The sequence below is a fragment of the Populus alba genome, chromosome 10 (assembly GCF_005239225.2).
Source record: "Populus alba chromosome 10, ASM523922v2, whole genome shotgun sequence".
Taxonomy (NCBI): Eukaryota; Viridiplantae; Streptophyta; class Magnoliopsida; order Malpighiales; family Salicaceae; genus Populus; species Populus alba.
The window spans coordinates 18,038,984-18,061,580 of NC_133293.1; the positions used below are offsets into that span (position 1 = coordinate 18,038,984).

The 22,597-nt window shown below is 31.6% G+C and overlaps 2 pseudogenes; both read right to left on the reverse strand.

Annotated features, from left to right (window-relative positions):
- Positions 1–2,828: 2,828 nt before the first annotated feature.
- Positions 2,829–5,977, reverse strand: LOC118046635 (signal peptidase complex subunit 2-like; annotated as a pseudogene).
- A 2,486-nt stretch (positions 5,978–8,463) lies between these two features.
- On the reverse strand, positions 8,464–13,537 carry LOC118046634 (peroxisomal nicotinamide adenine dinucleotide carrier-like; annotated as a pseudogene).
- Positions 13,538–22,597: the final 9,060 nt, after the last annotated feature.

Sequence of the window (22,597 nt, forward strand, 5' to 3'; positions counted from 1 at the left end):
AAAAATCAACAACGAGTACAGGATAGTAAGAGTGTGTTTCCTGCAAGTTTCTTGGCTTGATTGCAGAATATGGAACTTAAAGGCATCCGACTAATTAAAGGACAACAGATATGATCAAAGGAGCCTGTGTATGCATTTGTATTAAAAAGTGAAGTTGAGGTTTAGGTATGGGACTCACTAAAAAAAGATTATAAAAAAATAAGAAAAATTAATTTTTATTGTTAAGTTTTGTACACAAATAAATTGTACCCAACCACAACCTCAACCATTAAAAACTAAAACAAACACACATCATAGAGGCATGCACAAACCATGGGGACTTGAAGGCATTCGGCAAGAATCATATGAAGCATGCATGGTATTTTAAAACTTAAAAACAGCTTGAAGTATCAAGTGTAAATATTTTTCATCGGATTTGTTTAAGACACTGGATTTATTTCACCGTATAAGCAGCATGTAATTATAATAATATGCTGATATTCAGAAAATTGAGAGATATGATAGGAGTGGGATGTAAAATTAAGGAGATTGATACTGCTTGTTGATTACTGATCGGCATACTTTCAAAATTAGAAATTGTTGCAATTCTCAATGATTATAGTATTGAAATTAAAAATTGACGCAATTCTCAAAATTATAAATTGATACAATTCTCTACCGATGATTGATTTTGTCAAAACGAATTCCTTCATCAAAACCCAATTTTAACCTTGAAAGTCTATAAATTTAGACAATTAAAACCAGCAATAAATTAAAATAAAATAAAAACATATCGAGAGGTAATAGCAAGAGACCTAAGAGGAGAGGTCACAACAATTGTCAAACAAATGAGGGAGATCGACGGGCTAGAGAGATGGAGAGTAAAGACGGGGAGTGTCACGGCAATTGTCAAACTGACGGGGGGTAATGAGAGAGAGGGGCCAGCGGAGGTGCGGAGGTGGGGAGTGGCTCTCGATAGTAATTTAGGGTTAGCTGAAAATTATCTATTTATTAAATCTTAGTTGTACCGATCTGACTTACCTGTTAAATTAATTTTAGTTTTTTTTAAAATTAAAACTAAATGTTTCTTCTTCTTAGTTGATTTTTTTTTAGATTGTTTTTTTTCTCAATTTTATTTTATTTATTTTCTTTGCTGGTCTTTTTTTAACATCCCTGTGAAGAAGTATGCTAAAGCTTTAGTTCTGTTTAATCAACATTATTAAAAAGATCTTGATGAGGTAATGATTAGCCTTCTTTATATTCAAAATAAGTGAGCTATCTGTCATCATGTAGTCTACTCCGATCATCATTAGTTATTCCATATTTGATATCGTTAAATTTTATTTCGTCAATGTCTTTTTTATAGTATTAATAAGGATGTAATTGGAGCTTCAATATACATTTAAGTTTTTTTTTCCTTTAACTCTTCTCTTCTCATTAATAATTGGGGTCACTTATCTTTTAAAAAATAGTTTAAGTCCATTCCGATCATTTTTTTTTTTGTTAAATTCATTTCATTTCATCATATTAAGATTTTTTTTTGACATCAATAATGTCATAATTAGAGTTTTGACATGCCTCAATGATTTTCTTTTTTCTTTTTTTCCTCTCCTCTCCTCCTCATGACTACTCTCATTTTGACAATTTTCTTAAGACACCATGTTCACATTAACATCTTAGAATGTCATGTTTTCTAACTATAATATGTATCAGATTGTGTTATTTTATATAAAAAAATTATTAGCTTTTTTTTTTGAAATGAAATAAGCGAAAAAAAGAAAAAGAAGAATGGGCGACTTTGCTCATTCAACAGAACGAAACTCATTCCGGGCTACTGGATGAGGAAGCAATTTACCGCATCCGATTTTTGCAAAAGTTTAATCATGGGCCATGGTAGTGTCCGTGGGCCATTAACATGAGGATTGAGGAGCATCCTTCAACACACTGCTTGCCAAATGCCAAGGCAGCATTACAGTGAAGTATAAGGCGGCCGCATGTATACTTTTAGAAACATAAGAAAGCATAAAATACCAAACACTTCAGCCGGCAATGACTTGTGATGTACTGGTCGTCTGAAGATGAAGCGAAGCAACATCAGGATTTTTTTCCCTTAAAAAAATGATACAATTTGGTTAAAACTCCAGAAAAATAACACATTTTCTGACATTGATTTAAAAAATATTAAAAAAATAAAATAGCGTAAACATAACTGTATTTTTAAATATCAGTTTGGTACAATCGACAACCTTATTTAACTTAAAAAAATTAACCTAAAATTTTATAAAATTTTTAATGACCATAAATAAAATTTAAAATCCAATAACCAAAAAAATAAAAAAATTAAGATAATATAACAAGAAATGAATGAGAAAAAATAAATCACAAAGAACACACTAATAATCTATTTTTACACTAAATGAACCTGTGTTAGAAAAAACAGCTGAACCTAAATACAGCTTGAAAAACCACCAAATAAGATCTAATTAACCTAAAATTAAACTCTGAACAAACTCATAACCAAATTACAATATCATTTAATGATCTTTCAAGATATAATTAAATATCTCATCTATATTGTTCTTTACAGTACCAAGTAAGTTAAAACAACAAAACATCAAATATTTCTGGTGATTTATTTTTTTTTCTTTTTTTTTCTTACCTTTCTTTTCTCATCGCCAAATCATATTCATCCATGCAGCCCGGTTGCTTGTTGTCCTCAAACTATATTGTTTTTCTAATATTTTTCTAATATGTGTTTATCTTTTCAAAAAATTTTTTATTAAAGGGTGTTAGAATAACAAAGACCCCCAAATTCAGTTCGTTTGCTCAAAATTTCAAGACAACAACCATAATTTCAATGACCATCCATATCAAATCATAATATTGCCAGGCACTATCTGTATACCCATTAAACGGTCACATTCTGTCAAACTGGTACATCACTTGCTCTTCTTTGGTTCAGCTGCATAATCATTAATTAGAGCCTCAACATCTTTCCAGAACAGGCCCTCCACCAAAACTCCATCCTTGGTGAAGCTGTAGAAAAGAACTATGGTGAGATACCTAGTTCACTTAATTAAAATTTGCGCAGTGCACTTCATTAAAAATTTTGTGGTGTGAGTGTGTGTGTGTCAGCGTGGCAGAGAGATACCACTGGGTGACGCTTTTGGTAAACTGAACTGGTTTCCCTGCAGAAATTGATTTAGGATCTGCACTAGCTATGGTAAGCGTGTACTCATCAGAAAATCTTGGCAATTTTGAAGAGACCACTAAACCTGTGCTGGTGAAAGATCCCTGTACAAAAACGTTGAATATTGGGTTACGCAGCCAAAAAAGGAGGGATAATTTTAGGAGATAGATTGGCTGGCATTAGCAAAAAAATAATGAAATTTATGCTAATGAAAATTAAAACAAGTACGATTTTATGATAGAAAATGCACCTAAAGCATCTGGCAATATTCATAGACATGCACGAAAGCCAAAAACCCGTAGGCAGAATTCTTAGTCCATAAGAGAATCAAAAATAGATTAACATGATATATAAAATAAATCTATCTGGATATGCACATTTAAGAATAAAGCATGTTGTAGAATCTTGCAACTATTTCAGGTTAGGATTTATAAAGGGCAACTTCTGTAAAAGGTAATGAAACTTTCAGGCTGCGATTGAAAGTGTTTTTCAAAGTGAGCCTGGGCTGAAAAAATCATCAAACTAAACTTCACTGTCTTTGATGTTTTTTCAGCCCAAACACGCTTTTACAGTGAAGATCGATTGTGGAAACAGTGAAGTCTAGGACTATGGTATGGACAGAGGTTAGTCATGAGTTTATGCAACAAAATCTGCAAGCATATCACCCCAGCTCGAATTCAACTTTACAAATACAGTGAGTGGTCAATAAGAAAGTCGAGAAAAAAAAGCTAACCCAATTCTATATTTTTATTCTAGGGGAAAAAATAGATTAAGGAAAAAGGTCATACTAACTTCAAATAGGAGGACACATATTTAGCTAGTAGGTGGGAAGGAAAGGTTTAATCATAAAAGTCGAAATACATTACTTGTTTTCAGAGCGAGGGGAGAACACAGAAATTGATGGCAACTTTCCCCCTCCTTAACACCCTAAGTTTGAAAGTAAAAACTGCTATCCAGCACAAGACTGGAATTAAGAAACCCCCATCCCCCCAGCCCAAAAAAAAAAATTCTCCCTTCTCAAACAACATTGAAGAGTTCATTCTCCTTCCTTCCCTCTCCTCAAAACATCACCCATCAAAACATATTGTAAAAGAGACAAAAGAGAAACAGAAATTACAAAGAAGAGTTGCAATATGAAAATACATGCTCTTCACAGTGACAGAAAAAGGGTGAGAGCCCTCGAAAAATGCCTATCAACTAATCAAGATTGAGAAGTCAACAACAGACATCACTAGAAAACAATGGCTAATGTACCAAACCAAAAGGCAGAGATGACAAGTGTTGGAATGCTTAGCTATTGAATATTAATTAAACAATAAATGAAGAGTATGCAGAGATATAAACAAAGATAAGGAAAAAAGAAGCCATGTGCATATGCAGGAGAAATGCAGTAAAAATTATAATAGCTGCTTCTAAACTTAGCACACAGAAGAAGATTCAAAGTTGACCATTCGACACAAAAGCTAAAAAACACTAGTTTTTCAAACACAACTTGGTAAGAGGGGGGTCCTTTAGCTTATCTCAAATTCCAAAGTCTAAAAAACAAGAATATTGAGATCACGTTTGTACATCTAAAAATTATCCCATGCTAATCGGTCATTACATGATATAAAATAGACATTAAAACACCAACAAAATATCTTAATAACAACCACATGCACAATTTTTATTTAATAGTTGCAGCTACTGTAACAAAATGCATACAAGTTAGAAGTTTACCTTGGGAGGATAAGTAACTAAGATAGCATTCTTCTCTTTTAAGTGGATGATCAGCTGCAACAATCCATTGAAGACTATATACTTGCCAGAGTCAAGGATTAAACAAATCTGAAGTTTTAAAATCTTCACATTACCAATCAGTACCTTTCAAACACAACCATGCATTTGTTTGCCAAGAAATAGAAAACAACAACTTTGAAACAATGTTTTTGCAGTGAGCAGTAAGAGACCGTACCCTACAGGCTTACAAAAGTAATGATTATTTCCATGAAAAGATAATCCTCGAAATCACTTCCCGAAAAAATCCATATTGAATGAGGTGGATTCCACCGGGGTCACACAAATCCAATGGTTGAGATTTTTTTAAAAACCATTTTGGGAGGATCCACGTTAAGATTAGCACAATTCTCAGTTTCACAAACATTAAGAATATGTTACCCAATAATTCATCCCCTAATTGAGTTCTTTTAGTTTAAAAAACAAGCTTAAGATTCTAAATCTCAACCGGTTTCAAAAATTCAAAACTCAACCCAAAACAGGCCAGATAGTAGCACTGAGGAGAACATAAATTATTCATTGAAAAAAAAAAAACCCTCCAATTTTTCAACCTGTCAAACCTGAGAAACATAAATTACTAAATTCTATAATTTCATTCCACGCAATTGCAACCCACCAAACACAAACAAGAATCAAACTAGATTAAAATGAAATCACTGATTAAAAAGGATATAAAACGATGCATCCGATCAAAAAATCCCGATTCTGAGGGAACTTCTTGTTGTAGAACTGAGCAAAGAGAGCAATCACTATAATAATCGTCCCAAAAAACAACCTTATATTGCTCATCCTCACATCTTCTTCGTATCCACGACTCGTAACAATCTACAACTCAAAATATAAACATCACCGATTAGGAAACTGAAATCAACTATTCTATGGTGAGGAGGTTTAGGGTTTATGTTTTATGTGTTACCTCGGAGACGGATTCGTCCAGAATGTGCTTGATTGAGTGGTGATCTAAGAGATTTGCCTCTTAGGTTTCTTGTTTGCCATTTCCGTTTCTTTTTCTTGCATTTTTTACAGGAAACGAGAGGGAAATCTGGGAGATTTTTTTTTCAAAGTCAGTTTTGTTTGTGTAGAGGATTATGAGGCGTAGAAGAGACTCAAGCAAAGACAGTGGTCGTTTTTCTTTCTAGTCTTGGCTGTGCCCGGTGGGCAACTAATGCACGGTTGAAGGTTTGGGAAGTGAAAACGGCGCCGTGTTGACGTGTTTTGATTATAAAGTAAATTATTTATTTGGCCCTGTATTGTTAATCAAATAACTATTCAGTCCCCTTTTCGAAACAAACTTGACATTAAATCCTTATTTTTTCATATCTGATGGCAACTCGTTTTTTGTGTTGGTTTTTCATCACAATTAAATTATGTGTTTGCCTAAGCTATCCTTCATTGTAGTGTCCAATCTTACCTCCTATAAACAAAATTATAAGTGGTGATTTAGAAATTTAAAAAAAAAAATATCAACTTTGCTCAAAAAACTAACTTACAAAACTACTAAAAACTAAATGGTGACTTTCTCTTGTGTTCTGTGAATTGGATGAACATCTACTCGTGTTGACGTGTTTGATTATGAAGTAAAACGGCACCGTGTTCACGTTTGATAAGGGCCGTTTGGTAAGTGTATTGTTAGCGTTCCTCCATCTCACTACAATGGTGAAACTGTTATGTTACGACTAAAAAACTGATCGTTAAAAACTTAAAAAAATTGCTATTAACAATTGATAAAGGCGCTACAGAGCAGAATCATTATAGTCATTCTCATAATTTTATTGTTTTATATGAATCTATATTATTATTATTTTTTAATTCACAACTAATAAAACTGTTTGTTAAAACTTAAGACATTATTATTAACAGTTACTAAAAAACATTGAATGGCATGACTAAATTGTTTGGTTTATTTTAGCCACACTTATTTTTTTATTTGGTTATATATAACCGTAGATTAGTTTTTTTTTCTTTATTTTAATTTTTAACAATGGATTTGTTGAAAGTAGGTTTTTTAATTTCTTTTATTTTTTTATTTTTATGAATTTATCTCAATTTAATGAACGGGGTCGCAGGTTAACAAATTAATCCAAATTGATTTTGATTTTTTTTTTTTTTGGTTGCCTGAATTTTATATCTTTCAATAGTATATTAGTTGAAAACTATATATATATATATGAAGAGGATTATCCTTTGATCTCATGTCCCGAGTTACAAGCTTAAACAGGTTAACCTGTATTAACTTTGTTCATTTTTTAACTTGAACTTTTTAAACTAGGCAAATATTTTTTATCATTTGATTTTCCATTGTGTTTAATTTTATGATTGAGTCAATTAGTTTGACAAGTTGACATGAGTTGAATTAATTTTATTCTTTTGGTTATTTTTCAATTAAATATATATTCTTTTCATTTTATTCAATCACTCAATTTTATTTTATTTCAATACCATGTTGTTTATGAATTAGTTTTTTCAAATTTGCTTTTCGTAGAGTTATCACGGTCTCATATTATTTATTTTCTTGATTTCAACATTCAACATGGAATCTGTTGGAAATAGAACTTTGTATTTTTTTTATTTACCTTTTTATGGAGTTATCCTCGCTCATTGATTCATATCATGTTTTAACATACTAGCCCACTATGATGAGGTTTTTTTTATGATTATGTTTTTAAGAAATTATTTTAGTTTACCTTTCAATATTAAATTAACTAGAAATTGAGTGAAGTTTTTTTTTTTTCAAATTGTTTTTTTTATAAAGTTATCTCAATATCATGAACCAGGTTGTAAGTTTGGTGGGTTAACACAAATTGATCAAGATATATATATATATAATATATTTATATATTTTAATTTTATTATTTAATATTAAAATTGATTTACAATTAACTTTTATAATTTATCTAGATTTTTTTTTATAAAAGTAATCATGATTTTAATTTCAGACATGAGTTGTAAATTTAATAAATAACTCGAATTAATCTAATATATCAATTATCTTAATATATTTTTAAAAAATATCCATGATATATATGATATCAACATTTTTTAAAAAATCATCACTTTTTAAGTCAACGATTCTTAAAAAAAAATCATTAGAAAACATGTCCAGCAAATATTTTTTTACCCATTAAAAAAAATTGATCGGGTGCGGGCCGAATGATACAGTATTTCACTAAAACAGTTGCCGAACAATAATTGCTCGACCCAACCTTTATGTACAGCGTACAGCGCCTCCGCACAACTCAATGGGGGTGTTGGATCATAAACCACGCAAAGTTAACCCAGTAAAATACGATGCACCAAAAGAGCCCAGTTATTCAACTCTTGCCAACTTTTTTTAAGACTTGGTGGACTGTCACCCTGCCGGTAGCCTCCTCAATCTTATAGTTCTCGATCCCGGGCTCCCTCAAGTCTCGACCATTAGTTAGTAAACTTGTCAAGATTTTTTATTATTTTTTAAAGCGCAACTGTCACATGTTTTTGTATGAAAAACGTATCTGTATAGGATTATTCTTTTTCAATGATTCTGGGTAAAGCAAGCAGCATTAAGCTTCGCCGCTTGTGGTATAAATTACCTGAATTGAATTTGAAGAAGTTTCCGAATAATCAACTGAGTACCTTGGCACTATTACTCCGTAAATCTTTCTTATTTCGAAGTCAGAGCCTAATAATGCTAGCGGAGATGCAATGACAAAGCTCCAATCAGGCAAGCCTTGTTCTCCCTGTACTAGTGCCACCCTTAGTCAGCAACATTCGAGCACCCCTGACAAGTTCTTCCTTGATCATGAACAGAACAGCAGCTGCAAGAACACTTTGTACAATTTTCGTGCTCATGCCTTTATAAAATCCATGGAGCCCTTCATAGCGAATCATCTTGAGGATCGCATCCAATGTACCTGGAGCAAAGGAAATGAACCGAAAAAACATCATCCAGATGAATTCAAGGCAATTTTAAATTAACGGATATGTAGTAGAGTTCTCAAGCATAGATGGTAAAGGAACTAGGGGCGCATTGTTTTTTCACTGTCCACTACCTGTTGGCCACAGCATCCCAGCCAAAATCGCTAAAGATGCAACAATTTTGAGGTTGCATGGTTTATCATATGTGTCCATCATGCAAAAGGCTATGCCGAAAGGTAAATTTATTACACAATTAAAATTCACCAAAATAGTTCAAACCTTCATAATGATGTCTTTTGTCTCCAGTTGTAGTTTGCTTTGCTTGAAGCCTTGACTGCAAAAGCAAAGGGATCAATAAGGAATCAGAGCAGTCACCCTAAGAAAGTCGGAAACAAACCTACATGGAAACATCAATCTACTTGACGAGTGCAAGATTTTCAGAAAAAAAGGTAAGGACATTTGGAATTTTGCTGACCAAATATTTGATTTATCATTCACTTTTTTGTCTTCATATTTATTTTTCTTCTCTCTCCCTAAGACAATTGAATTCTAAGTCAAGGGCCTTGTTAAAAATTATTTGCAGAAAAGACTTTTCTGCTTTCAGCTTTCTGATGACCTAAACTGCATGGCACAGCCTGATGTCTTTGAGCAATTGATAAGGCTACACTAAACTTTTAGTTGCTGTGAGCCTATGTCATGCAGTAGTTATTAGTTTTGGCGAGGGAATAATTTTGTGATTTCACTGGAAAACCCTTAAGGTAAATCAGTTTCCAAGTCTAGTGTAGCAATAGCAATAGCAATAGCAAAATCATTTCATCTACCTTTACCACTAGAAGAGGATATGTTACAACAGTAGCTCCAAGCTTTGCTAAAGCTCCAAGAAGAAATATCTGGCAAAAAATCAGGCAATTTATTCAGCTATTAAAACAAGCCACTGGAATAGAATGGATGGCAAACAGGTATGTGACTGCTGAAATAACAGCTTAGAGAATAGCAAACATTAAGAAGTGTGAACATTGAGCACTAAAGAAACTGAAATGAAAGCTAACCTCCCAAAGCAGTGACTCCGGTGTCACCCTGCTTTAACCAAGGGCACGCTTTCTCTTCAGCTTCTTCAACATGGTTTCATACAACATGAATTGCATTGAAGGGTGCTGACCATGCAAGTAATAGCAGGAGAAATCAGTGGATAATCCTTAACAGATTTAAGAATCAATTGTTACATACCATGATTAATGTTGGGAATACACCTTTCCAAAAGCCCTGAATTCCAGCTTCATCATAGAGTTCTTGAATCTGTAAACATTATCTTCATTAAAGAAAACACGAAGGCAAAACTCTTGCATTATGCCTCCCATCAACAAGGTAGAACATATTTAAACCATAAACAAATATATGCAATGAAGCAATATGACAAAGCTGTCCATATATAGGTAAATAAAATAAAATTGCAGCAAACAATCTGATTCTATATAACTATTTCTTGATGAGAGATTTTTTCTTTTTTCTTTTTATTTCCTTATTCACCCTAGCCCAATAAGCACTGCTTTAAGCTTGGGGAGGAAAGCACATGTATAGTTTCTCTTGTTAGACCAATTATTCAATAACTTTGCATGAGGTTGAAATCCTCAAGACTTGAACCTATGCTCTTATAGTTAAACTCTCAAGACTTTTAACAATTCAACAACCAATAGCCCTGGCCCTTCATTATTCTTTTGCATTGCTTCCATTTCAGAATCACAGCACATGTTTATTTAGTTATGCACACATGCAATAGGGTAATATACATCTAGGAGAAAGAGTTTCCAGCTAAATTCTTAACATCAACCGCACTTTCCTAGCATAAGTATAATAATAGTAACTTCTTCGAGTTTCAGATGAGTAAGTGAATAAGAGCTGTAAATTGACATTTAACTGCACCTACCGCATGGCCAGTTCCATAAGGAGGACACTCTATTGGATCTAATGCTTTTTCATCTGGGGCAATGGATGAGTGACCTGGCTGAGACTTATTTGAGTTCTTCGTATGAGTCTGCAACATGAAAGCAGTTTCAACTTCAAATAGCAAGCTAGTAGAGCAACAAACTTGTGTATCATTGAGTTCTATATTTGTATAGCTGTTTTATAAACAGTCACAATTACATATAAAAAATATGGGCACTAAACATATAAAAAAGTGTGAATGATTTAAGAACAAAGACTTGGCTTAGCAGCAGAGTAAATTTTGCGTTATTTCCATGCTTTAATGCATATTTAGACAATCATTGTTGAGATTAAGACAATGTGTTCACTAGAACACCTAAGATAAAAACTTGATATGGCAACTAGCTCTTTACCTGCATACGTGTAACAACTACCCATATGGGGTTCGTCAAACAGCACATTTGTGTACACCTATACAAAAGAAAGCATCAAGCATGAAACCATAAGAGTCACAAAGAGCAAAGAGAATCAATAAAAACATGGATCAAAGTGCAACTGAAGTTTGTGCCAACTTGTTTTGATTTTGCAGTTCAGTGATAAAGCCAATGCCATAACTGTTATATGCAGTGAATTAGAATTGAAGAAAACCTTACAAAATTTGACCTAAGCATGTAAACAATACTTGTTAGACACAGATATGATCTGCATGATTGAAAATTATTGTCCCCCCTGTGATTGCGGGAGCTGGACATGACTCATTGTTGCAACTGATAACAACCTTGTGGCCATTCACAGTAACAATGAAATGCAATAACTATTATAGGCAGTGTAATAGGATTGAAGAAACGCTATGTACAAAAAACTTAACAGACACGGATATAGCCCCCCGCCTCTTCAATGCTCTGACAGTTCACAGATACAACGAAATGAATTCATACATACTCTATAAACAAAGTAAATTACCCAGCTAAGGCAGCCACCACAAGCGATGATAACATCCCAACTGATCCATCACCAATTCCATTACTCTTATTTTCACGAGCTATAGCTTCAGCTCTATCCCTGAATATTTGATAGAAATAATAGTAAACACCCTGTATCATAAAAATAAAAGATAATAAGAAATCACAAAACTATGTAAGAAAAGTAAGAAAAATTATGCAAGCCAAAATTACTAAGAAAATTCATCCTTGAAAAGCAAAGAAGAGAAGAAAAATATACATAAGTATCTCAGAACAGTATTATTGCACCCTGACAAACACATATGCATTAACAGGACTTTGATTTCAAGTCTTTAACAATTTTTAAAAAAAATATATATATTATTCACTAAAGTTTTTGTGTGTACATGCAATCAGTCCTGCGAAAATATCTTAAATTCTTTGCGTGAATCATCCTTTTACAGATTAACAGTGATTTAAGGTTTTGCGTTTAAGAATATAACCTGATAGTGGAAATTAAAAAAATATTAGAACCCCGAAGGATGGTTAGTGGTATTTACCCTCAGCATTAGAAGAACTATAACTTGGAGTAACAAAGAGACATGCACAGTATGTCACGGACTCACAGCATTGAAAGCACATTTTTCACCGTCCAAGGGAGCACACACCATTTTCATTGAGAATCACATTCTCTAACTGAACTATTCTTGGATAGGCTGGAAAATAACTTACCAATAGATACACAAACTTGCAAATATCTGCGTATCCTGCCAAACTTTATTTCAATTTCCAGATCACCCAAATTATAGCGTTACCCTCCAAATGAGCATGAAATGAATTGGTAACTAAACTAAATTAATATCTAACCTGTATGGGGCTTTAAATTATTATTGTTGCTGCATAGGTTCTAGTTTCTATTGCACCACATATAGACAACCAAACAACACGTTAACATCTCATTCAACCAAAAGGCAAATTAAGTTATTTAACATCTTTTTTTGTTCCTTTCAACCAAAAAAAATTGAAGCTGTTGAAATCAATTAAACAATGCTAGCAAGAAAGAAAAGAGTTGAAAAGAAAGTTAAGATGCTAAAATTGCTTCACCTGAGAACAAGCTGTACCTACAATCGATGGCGCTAATCCGCTATACAATCGTCCCCATCCTTCATTCTTAACTACCTACATATCATCCAATCAAAAAACTAAAATTTAAAACTAGAGCCTTAAAGATCTAAAAATAACTTTATCAAAATTTGAAGACAGCAACGGCTTAATAATAAACCACATAAATGAAAAGAAAAGGAAGAAAATCAAGAGCAAAACCTGACACATTTGCGCAAGAGTTCCATGCTTCCTCTTCGCCTTTTTCACATCACGCTCCGTTTGTTGCCGGGTATTTACCTATACAGATCAAATAATTAACAACAGATAGAAACAGAAACGATTCTCTTAAAGAAAAAACAAAAGCAAAAGAACTCCAAAAACAGCATAAGAGATCGCGAGATGTACAGTTTGAAGAGGATAAGTAATAAGCTGAGCTATGATCCCACCGCCAGCTCCGGCGAGTCCATTGATCAAGGCGTCCGACATGTCAACTTTCCCTAGTTCCCCGGGAGAGAGTAGAGGAAGGAAAGGGAAAGACAGAAAGAGAGATCTGAATTTAAAGAGATAGAGAGCGTGGGTACGCGTAAGAGAGAGATATTTGTTAAAAACAACCCAGTAATCTTTGACCTTGGCTGTAGCGGAGGAGCACCTCACACATTACTTGACGGGGTGCCCCTCGCTATCAAAAACTACACATGTTTTATTAATTTGACTGTTCCGTTTTGGAAAAGCATGTCTCAGCTCAGTAACGGACAGTTTTTGGTTGTTGAGACTATGCCATTTTACCCTTTTGTCCTCTCTTGGTGGTTGCGGATTTTATTTTTATTTTTTGGGGAATTTATCCTTTTCAAATAATTGAATATTGATTGTCTCGATAAACTTGGAAGAAAAACTATTGCGGTGATACTGTTTGTGAAAATATTAGGAGATTCATGTGTCTTGTATTATGAAACTTTATCTGTTACGTCGGGGGTTGTTAGAGACAGGTGTTTTTTTCTTTTCTTTTCTACTAGTCAGGGGTATTTTTGGGTCAATATAAATCAACAGGATCTCTGCCTCCAAGGTTGTACAAAAACAAACATTGAAGACAACTAATCTTTGCCCAAAACTCGAACACAAATTCCAATTCCTGCAAATCTCATTGTAATCTGGATTTTGGAAAAAAAAAAGCTTACTGCAGAAATTACTAGAACAGCCAAAGCCAGGAATGGTTTTAACTATTCATGAGATATTGGAGGGGTCAATTTAATTATTTTATATAAACAATAAACTTAATTAAAATATTATTTTAATTGTTTGTATTATTAGTTTTTGTGTTGTGTCTCGGTGATTAATGCATTGAGTTTCATTTGGAGTTGCGGATTTTAAGTCTTCATGGGAGCAAAATTGTTTCGCTCCAATAGACAATAGACGACCTCTTGACTCTCTAATCTCTATTTTTTTCTTAAAAAAAAACAGAGAGAAGGGACGGCCATGTGCCTCCCTCGGACCACGTGTCTCGGATATTTTTTTACACACACGTGCTATTTAGTTTTTTTCTGTTTACTTTTTTATCCTTTAGAGTTTTATTTTCAATTCAATTTTTTAATGTGTGTTTTTTTTTTTTAGGCTTTTTTTGGCTTTTTTTTACTTTTGATCTTTTTGATATAGAGTTCTTTATATAAATTTATTCATTTGATTATCGGGTTAATTGTTAAATTTTTTTTTTTTTTTATAGTAAAAAAATTTTACCCTTTTTTATCTTTTTTTTTTTTAATTGTTTTTTTTTAATATAAGGTTTTTAATTTCTTGAGAGTTTTTTTTTTAATTTCATTTTTAATATAAATTTTTATCAGTTTTAATCATTAGTATTGGATTGATTTTTTTTCTCTGATTGAACAAGGTTATGTTAGGATTAATTTCTATACAACTTAATTTAAAACTAAAGCTATGACCTGAGTTTGATTTTTTTAAAATATATATTGTTGTATAAGTTTTATGATAGTTATAAAAAAGTTTTAAATATCCTCGCAGTCGCCTGTGTAACTTTCATTTCAACTGTGTCAGTTATTCTCTCTTTAGCAACTGTAAAATTGATATGTTAAATAAAAGTGTCAATTATGTTTTATTTTTTGGAGTAATCAAAATATTTCATTTATTAATTTAAAAAATAAAATAAAATAGAATAATTTTCATCTTAATTTTTAATTTTTGTTTGTTTTGAATTTTTTTCAGCTAAATTCCGTCCGGAATATTCCTATTTCATTTCACGTGTTTCGTTCCGCGTCTTAAAAAGCCATTGAAACAAATGAACCTAATTCAATTTAATTAATTAAATCACCCAAAGTATAAAAACTATCTTTTTTCACTACCATTCTCAATAATTAATGATATTAAAATAATATTAAAATTATTATTACTATTTTAATTATAATGATATTAATTTTTTAAATTGGATTTATCACTAAATATATTGTTTATATTCCTGGTTATTTTTTTTAATATTATACTTTTGTAAGAATTTAAGTCAAAATAATAAATGTTTAGATCTCATTAGCATTGATGACATTGACTAGCTTTATATTTAAAATACTTGTATTAAAACATTTTAAATTTTATTAGTTATTTTGATATGTTTTTTTAAGTTAAGTTACCTTTAAGTTAAAAATCTATATGTGTGCGTATGTGAGAACAATATAACCCAAAAACAACATACTAAAAACATTTTAAAATTAAAATATTTTTATTTTAATTAAAAAAACAAATACCTAAACTATAACCAAAACCTTATGCTAAATAAACAACATACCATTTACAAGCGACTTTTAAGAACCGCTTAACTAATATCTGTTTAGGTTGCAGGACCTAATCTATAAGGTTCCCGGTAAGTTGTTGTGTATGCACGTTAGCTATAGAGTAAACGATTTGAGAGGATTTTATGGCAGTTCAATTTCAAATTAAATTCAGTTCTTTAATTTCAACTGTATTGCGCTTTTGGGATTGTATTATATATGCGCGCGCGCGCGCGTAATAATGACAAAGGATGGATGACGTGGGATTTTTTCCCAGCCGTTAGTGATGAATCAATCATTTGATTGTTAACCAGTACAGTTGATTTAAGAAGCATGTGTTCTTCTTCTTGTTTATATATATATAATATATATATATATATATATATATATATTATATGTGTGTGTGTGTGTGTGTGTGTGTGTGTGTGTTGTGAATTTGATGTATTAATAAAATGGTATTTTGGAGAGATAAATTAATAGATTTTTTGGAACTATAATTTCTAACTGAAAATTGCTCGATAATATATCTCATACATCGACACAAACGTGGATAAATACATAAAAGATTGTTATAAATTAAAAATTGGAATATCACAAGTATAAAGAGACAATCAAAATATTTATTTTTATTTATCTACATCTCACAAAAACTATTAATAACTTTATATATTATATATATATATATATAAAGTAGCATACCGTTTAATAATATTGAATCAGAAAGATAAATAAAAAAATATATTTTTTATATAGGAAAAAAGAGCACGAATGTATGAAAATCTAATTTCCTAGAAAAACACTCATTTCAAATATTTATCCGGGCTTGAGGAACTCGTCTTCAGTTATCAGCATCCAGTTTAAAACAATCCACAAAGCAAAACATATTTTTTTTTATTTACGCGTGAACCACTTTATTGTAAAATCTTCAATATCTTTTTACGGACCACCATATCATGTCCCTTAACCACAAACATCTTCATCGCGGACTTGGTCTTATCATAAATCTCACTACTAAAATTTTTAAATGATAGCAATTGGTGCAAACAAAAATAATTCACTGGTTTCTACATGTTTTTTTTCATGATGAGAATCTCTTCATTTTCTTCTACACAAGCATATCATATTTGCAACCTCTATTAATCCATGGTTGTTATGTTTAGCCACATAACATGGCATGATATAACAATCCAATTAATAATAAAAGCGGTAATAAAAGATAAGAGATTTGTTATAAGCTAAAACCCTTGAATACTAAAAAACATAATTGGTTACAGTAAAAAAACTAAAACATTCAATTTTTATTTATCAACATACCTAATTTTTAAAAAGTTATTGACAATACTTCACGTATAAAATTATAAATGTAAAACCAATAATTATTGAATAAAAAATATAAAAAAATATCTCCTTCAAAAATAAAAAAAACTAGAAAAAATCATCATAATAAATAATATATATATATATAATATTTTTTCTTTTTTTAAAAAAAACTCATCCATCGCAAACTTCATAATTTTTACAGCTTGAATATTTGGATTTTTATTCATTTTTCAAACAAGTGTTTTGATCATTTAATTTATAACAGTAATAAACACTACGCTTGGTCAAAACATGATGATCATGTAATGTTCATTACATTTTTTTATTTGATCGTGCAGTCTTCAAAAATTGGAATGAAGTGGACTGTTTACAACTGCGACTGATTCGTTGCGGACAAGTATTGCCCCATAAAAAAAGCTACTCAATGCTTATTTATATTATTTTTTCATGGCAAGAGTGTTTTTTGAGCCCATTAATGCATCATCGAGACTAAATTTCTTCCATGCTGAGCTTGAGCACATTCTTAACAACGACCTCTTGCATCCGAACTATCCAAGTGAATTTAATGGAGTTTCTAGGAACTTACAAATATTTTTTGAAGCCATAAAATCAAGGAAGGGGGCAAATTCCTTGCCCACCAGGTCAACCCCGTATAATAAATCACTGGTAATCATACAAAAACTAATTGCCAAAAAAAGTTTACCATGAGAACTAGACTTTGATTTTTTTAAAATACAGGGACCGATGAACTTTCAAAACAAGGACCAACTTGCTCAGGAAAAAATACATGAACTTGAAATAAATTGCCTGAAAGGATCAAGGATCAAGAGTAATGCGATGCCATTAACTAGTCTCACCACGCCACACACAATTGATTACATTGTATTACTTTATACAAAACGTATAAAAAACACGTTCACATATTTGACACGCAAGCTGTTACTTAAAGTGTCACTTTAGATTGCCACATGGTACAATCATAAGACACGCAAACATATTATTTAAGAATTTTATTTCCCTCACCGAGCAATTAAATTTCCTTTTGTTTTTTCATTTTTTCTCCACACTTTGTAGACCCCACCCATGCACACACCTTGTCTCTTACCCTTCTCTTGATCCTCGGAGCACTGCCACCACTAGTCATATTTCTCATCGTGCTGCCTTCGTTTGATAAAGAGATCGAAACTACATTTTAATTTATTAAAAATATAAAATTAATGGTTTTTTTTAGCTGAATCACAGTTTTCTCAACTGTTTTAAAAGGATACATACTTGATCTTAAAAATAAAAATAAAATCAAATCAAAACACAAGTGGTTGACTTTCAAATCCCATATATCATGTAAAGATTGAAAATTACAAAAATGGTTATAAATCTATGTAACATAAGAATTTTCAATAATAATAAAAGATGAATAAATCCGATTTAACATTGCACTGGCGATTATAGCAGAATCCTTTATCCAAGCTCTGGTTCGTGACAAAAAAATAAAATCAACCCAGTGTGCGGATCGAACCCAAACCATCAGAATACCTAGATTGTACCAGATCATCAACCACTAAACCACCGTGGCTGCTTGCCCGTCCCGCCTTCACCGTCTACCCACTTCACAAACCTTTTTCAAATTGTGATTTTTGTGTGCTGGTTCAAGAAATTTTCAATAGCTTTTAGATTTTTTTATTCAGATTAAGTTCTTTTTTTTTTTTCTGAGAGAATCATTGACTTGATGGTGGCTGCGAGAAAAACTGAAGGAGTTGCCTTGTTTCGTGGGTTTGGACTTTAGAGGCATTTTGGTAGTGATGTAATTTTGTTTTTAAGTTTTTTTTTTTTTAAAATATATTAAAATAATTTTTTAAAAAATTTTATTTTTAATATTAGTATATTAAAAAAAAAAAAATTTAAAAAATACAATTTGATCACAATATTTAAAAACACCTTACTGGGCTAATGAGATCGGAATCCTCGTTTCTGTCGATTTTTGTCTTAATGAGATTCTCTTGTTTTCAATTTTTTTTCTCTTCAACTTCGTACGCTATTCCATTCACACCATTTGTCCTTTGTTCTTGCTTGGCTAACGGCGTTGTTACACGGTCATTAACTTTGAAATATTTATTTGATTTTGCTCTTAAATATATTTTAAAAATCATAAAATTAAACAAATAGATAAATATTTTTTAAAAAAACCTACGAAATTAAAAATACTTACAAGTCCTATCGACGATGATTATTTTGCCTCAATGTATAATTAATTATTTTTAAAAAAAAAAAAAAAAAAAAAAAATAACTAATAAAACCAAAAAACAAAGCTAACCTAACAATTAAAATAAAACATGTCCATAATCTTCTCTTCATTTTTTATTTTTTAAAACCCAGATAATCACATACCACAATTCTAAATTTTATGTGTTTGATTAAAAAAATCCAATTTCTTAAGTTTTTTTAACATTTTTTACTATTTGAGTTTTTATAGAGATGGTAGACTAGTGACAGAGGGATTTAATATGATTACATTGGTGGCGTTGATTTGTTTTTATGTTTTTTTAAATAAACAAATTTTTTATATCTTTTCATGGTGATGCGTGGACAGTGAGAGGGATTTAGCGGTGGAGAGGACTTTTGTTGGATTTAACGGGCTTTTTGTTTCTTTTTATTTTCATTTCACAATATTTTATAATTATTTTTTTTTGTTTTATAATTTTTTTAATTAAACAAAAGTGAAATTATAAATCCTTGAAAGATAAATTCGGATAGACTTACCTGCGTTCGTTTTATTTTCTTATTTTATATTATACTGTTTAGAGTTTTATTTTCTTAATTTATAATCTATATTGTTAATTTTAATGACCTTTATCGAATATAAAAGAGCATTGACTCCGAAGAACATCCTAGAGTCAATGGCCATACAACACCGTTAGTCATGAAAGGACTCACGGTATTAAACGGACTAGTGGGGTGTATAAAAAGACTAGCGGTATGAACAGACTAACGCTATAAAGATTGGATTAAAAAAATTTCAAAGACGAGGGCTCTCGTTAAAAAAAAGTTATTAATAAAAGGACTTTTGAGGCATTAACCTATCGTGTCGTGTCTATCAAAATTAAAGTGTGGAAAGTGTTTTTCCTAGTGTTGATAATTTTAGAAAGAACATTTCATGGCAAAAAAAAAAAAAAAACTGATGCTTATGTGATAGCGTTTAAAAGTAGCAAAAAAAAAAAAAAACAGAAATCTGGATTCGGGTCATTAATTAAAATGCTAACAAATAATATTACTTAGTTTAATAGCGTGATTAAAAAAACTAATAACAATAAAAAAAAACCCTAGAAAATGCTAATGACTAATTGAGAAAAAAATAAGATATTTTTCTGATATAACTCAAATATTATTAAGAAACCTCAACAATTTTATTTTATAACAAAATAAAAAACTGAATGAGAATAAGATAAATTCACAATAAAAAAAAAAAAACATGAAGCCCAATTAACAACAAAAACAAACATTGAAGGATGAATTTGAAAAAAATATCAATTTTAAAAATAATAAAAAATAAACTCGAATCAGCATTTCTAAATTCACCTTCCAGTTTGTAAAGCTAGAATAACCCCACATATAAAGAAATTGAATAAAATAATATAGGTCAATTTCTCAAGCAAATTAAAAATGATGAAAGACAAACTAATAAATAAATAAAAAACCCAGGTAACCTGAATTAACTTGACTAACCTGTGACCTAGCTCGTGAAAAGAAAAGCAAAAAAATCTTTGAGCTTATGGGCCGACAATCAATGTTAAAACATGAAAATGAAAAAAAAAATAAAATCAACCTTCAAAAAACAAAAAACTTAAAACAAGGACCAAAGTTAAATTGAATGGAATGGGTACTGGGAATAAGATTACCCATATATATGAAAAAAAATAAAAAAAAATCATAAAGTAAAATTCTTAATTATTCAACATTAAAAAATAAAAAACAAGTAGCAACTAAAACATTAGTTATTAAATTTGGCTATAAAAACTAACATGAAAGAAACGACGAGGAACTAAATTAAAAAATAAAATAAATAAAGGCAACGAAAATATAGCAAAAAAAAGAATGAATACCACATTGGATTAAAAGATAAATAAATAAATAAAATATCAAGGGATGAAATTTGAAAAAACATTAACTTCAAAAAAAAAAAATAACAATTTAAAACAAAAAGAATTAAGCTTGATGCAAAATTAAACGAAATAAAATGTTGATGGAAAAAAATAAAAAAAAACCTTAAAAAAACATTAGAAGTAAAATAAATAGTAATAAAAATAATAATTATTAAATTTGATATAAATACAAATTGTTATAATACATTTATTTTTTTTGAATGGTTGACATGAAATCCAGTGTGAGGTGAGAGAAAAGAGTGAGGAGAGGATATAAAACTTATTAGATCCCAGTCAATGCTTCGTTGTGCACATGTGCCTGACAACTAGGAAGAGGACAATGCAATGCATTCAATGTCACTGCAAAAGGTGGCTCTGGACCATCAAGCAGCATAGTTTTTAAAACCCGGCCCGGCCCGGCGCGGTCGACCCGGGGCCTGTGGCCGGGCCGGGTCTAAGAAAAAAACAGGCTGGGAATTGGCCCGGCCAGACCCGGCCGACCCGGAGGGTCGACCCGTGACCCGGCCGACCCGGCCAAACCCGGCTGAGACCCGAGTTTTTTTTTTATATATTCTCCTACCTGAAACGACGTCGTTTTGACCTTTACAATTAAAAGGCCAAAACAACAAGAGCAAGAGAAGAAGACCTAATTAATTTCAAGAATCTATTGCACAGAAGAGCAGATGAGCAGATGAGATTTTCTTAACCTTTAAGAAATGGGGATGGTACTGTAACGAGGTTTGTTGTTATTTATTGTTCAAATCAAAGCCAGTTGTTTCCTTAAATCTTCTCCCTAGCTGTCAATGATAAGTAAAATTCTCTAATCACGTAGATGGTTTTCTTATAGCACTTGATTCACATTTATATATGTATATCCCTTCCTATGTTCAATAATTTGTTAATAAATTAAAGGTCCCATGTGTTTTGTGCACGGTTGAGATGATTTTGCAAAGTTTTGGAATATGAAATGGGTAGGTTATTTGACGAATTGATATTGTTCCGCTTCCATGGCTTTTTCTCAATTCAAAATTAATATGTTTTTTGCAGAACACCGGTAAGGTGTTGGATGAGTTTTTCCTTTCGACAGCAGGTAGAATCTGCTACTTCATCCGAAACTGTGTGTAACTAGAGCTTTTTGATTATTTAGTTTTACTGTGACAAAATTTTGTTAATGATTTTCATGCATCTCTTCTATCTGCAGGGAAATTTCAAACTGAGATAGGAAAGAGCTGGGCAGCTGAGATTGCCTCAAGAAGAAAATCTACACTGGCTAAAAAGCAAAACTGATCCCTGGTCCAGCCACCATTTCTCATCCCCCCTAAGGTTGAGACAGCCACCTTTTTTTTTTAGGTTTTTTTGAGTTGACCCGGGTTAACCGGGGTCAACCCAGCTGACCTGTGACCCGAAGGGTCGACCGGGTCAATGACCGGGTCGAATTTCAAAACTATGATCAAGAGACACTGCATGACTGTGTAGGTACAATGAACATATATGGACGGGACTGTTTTGTTTCCCAAGCAGTAACTAACAATGCTAACAAATACAGATATGTTTGTTGATCCA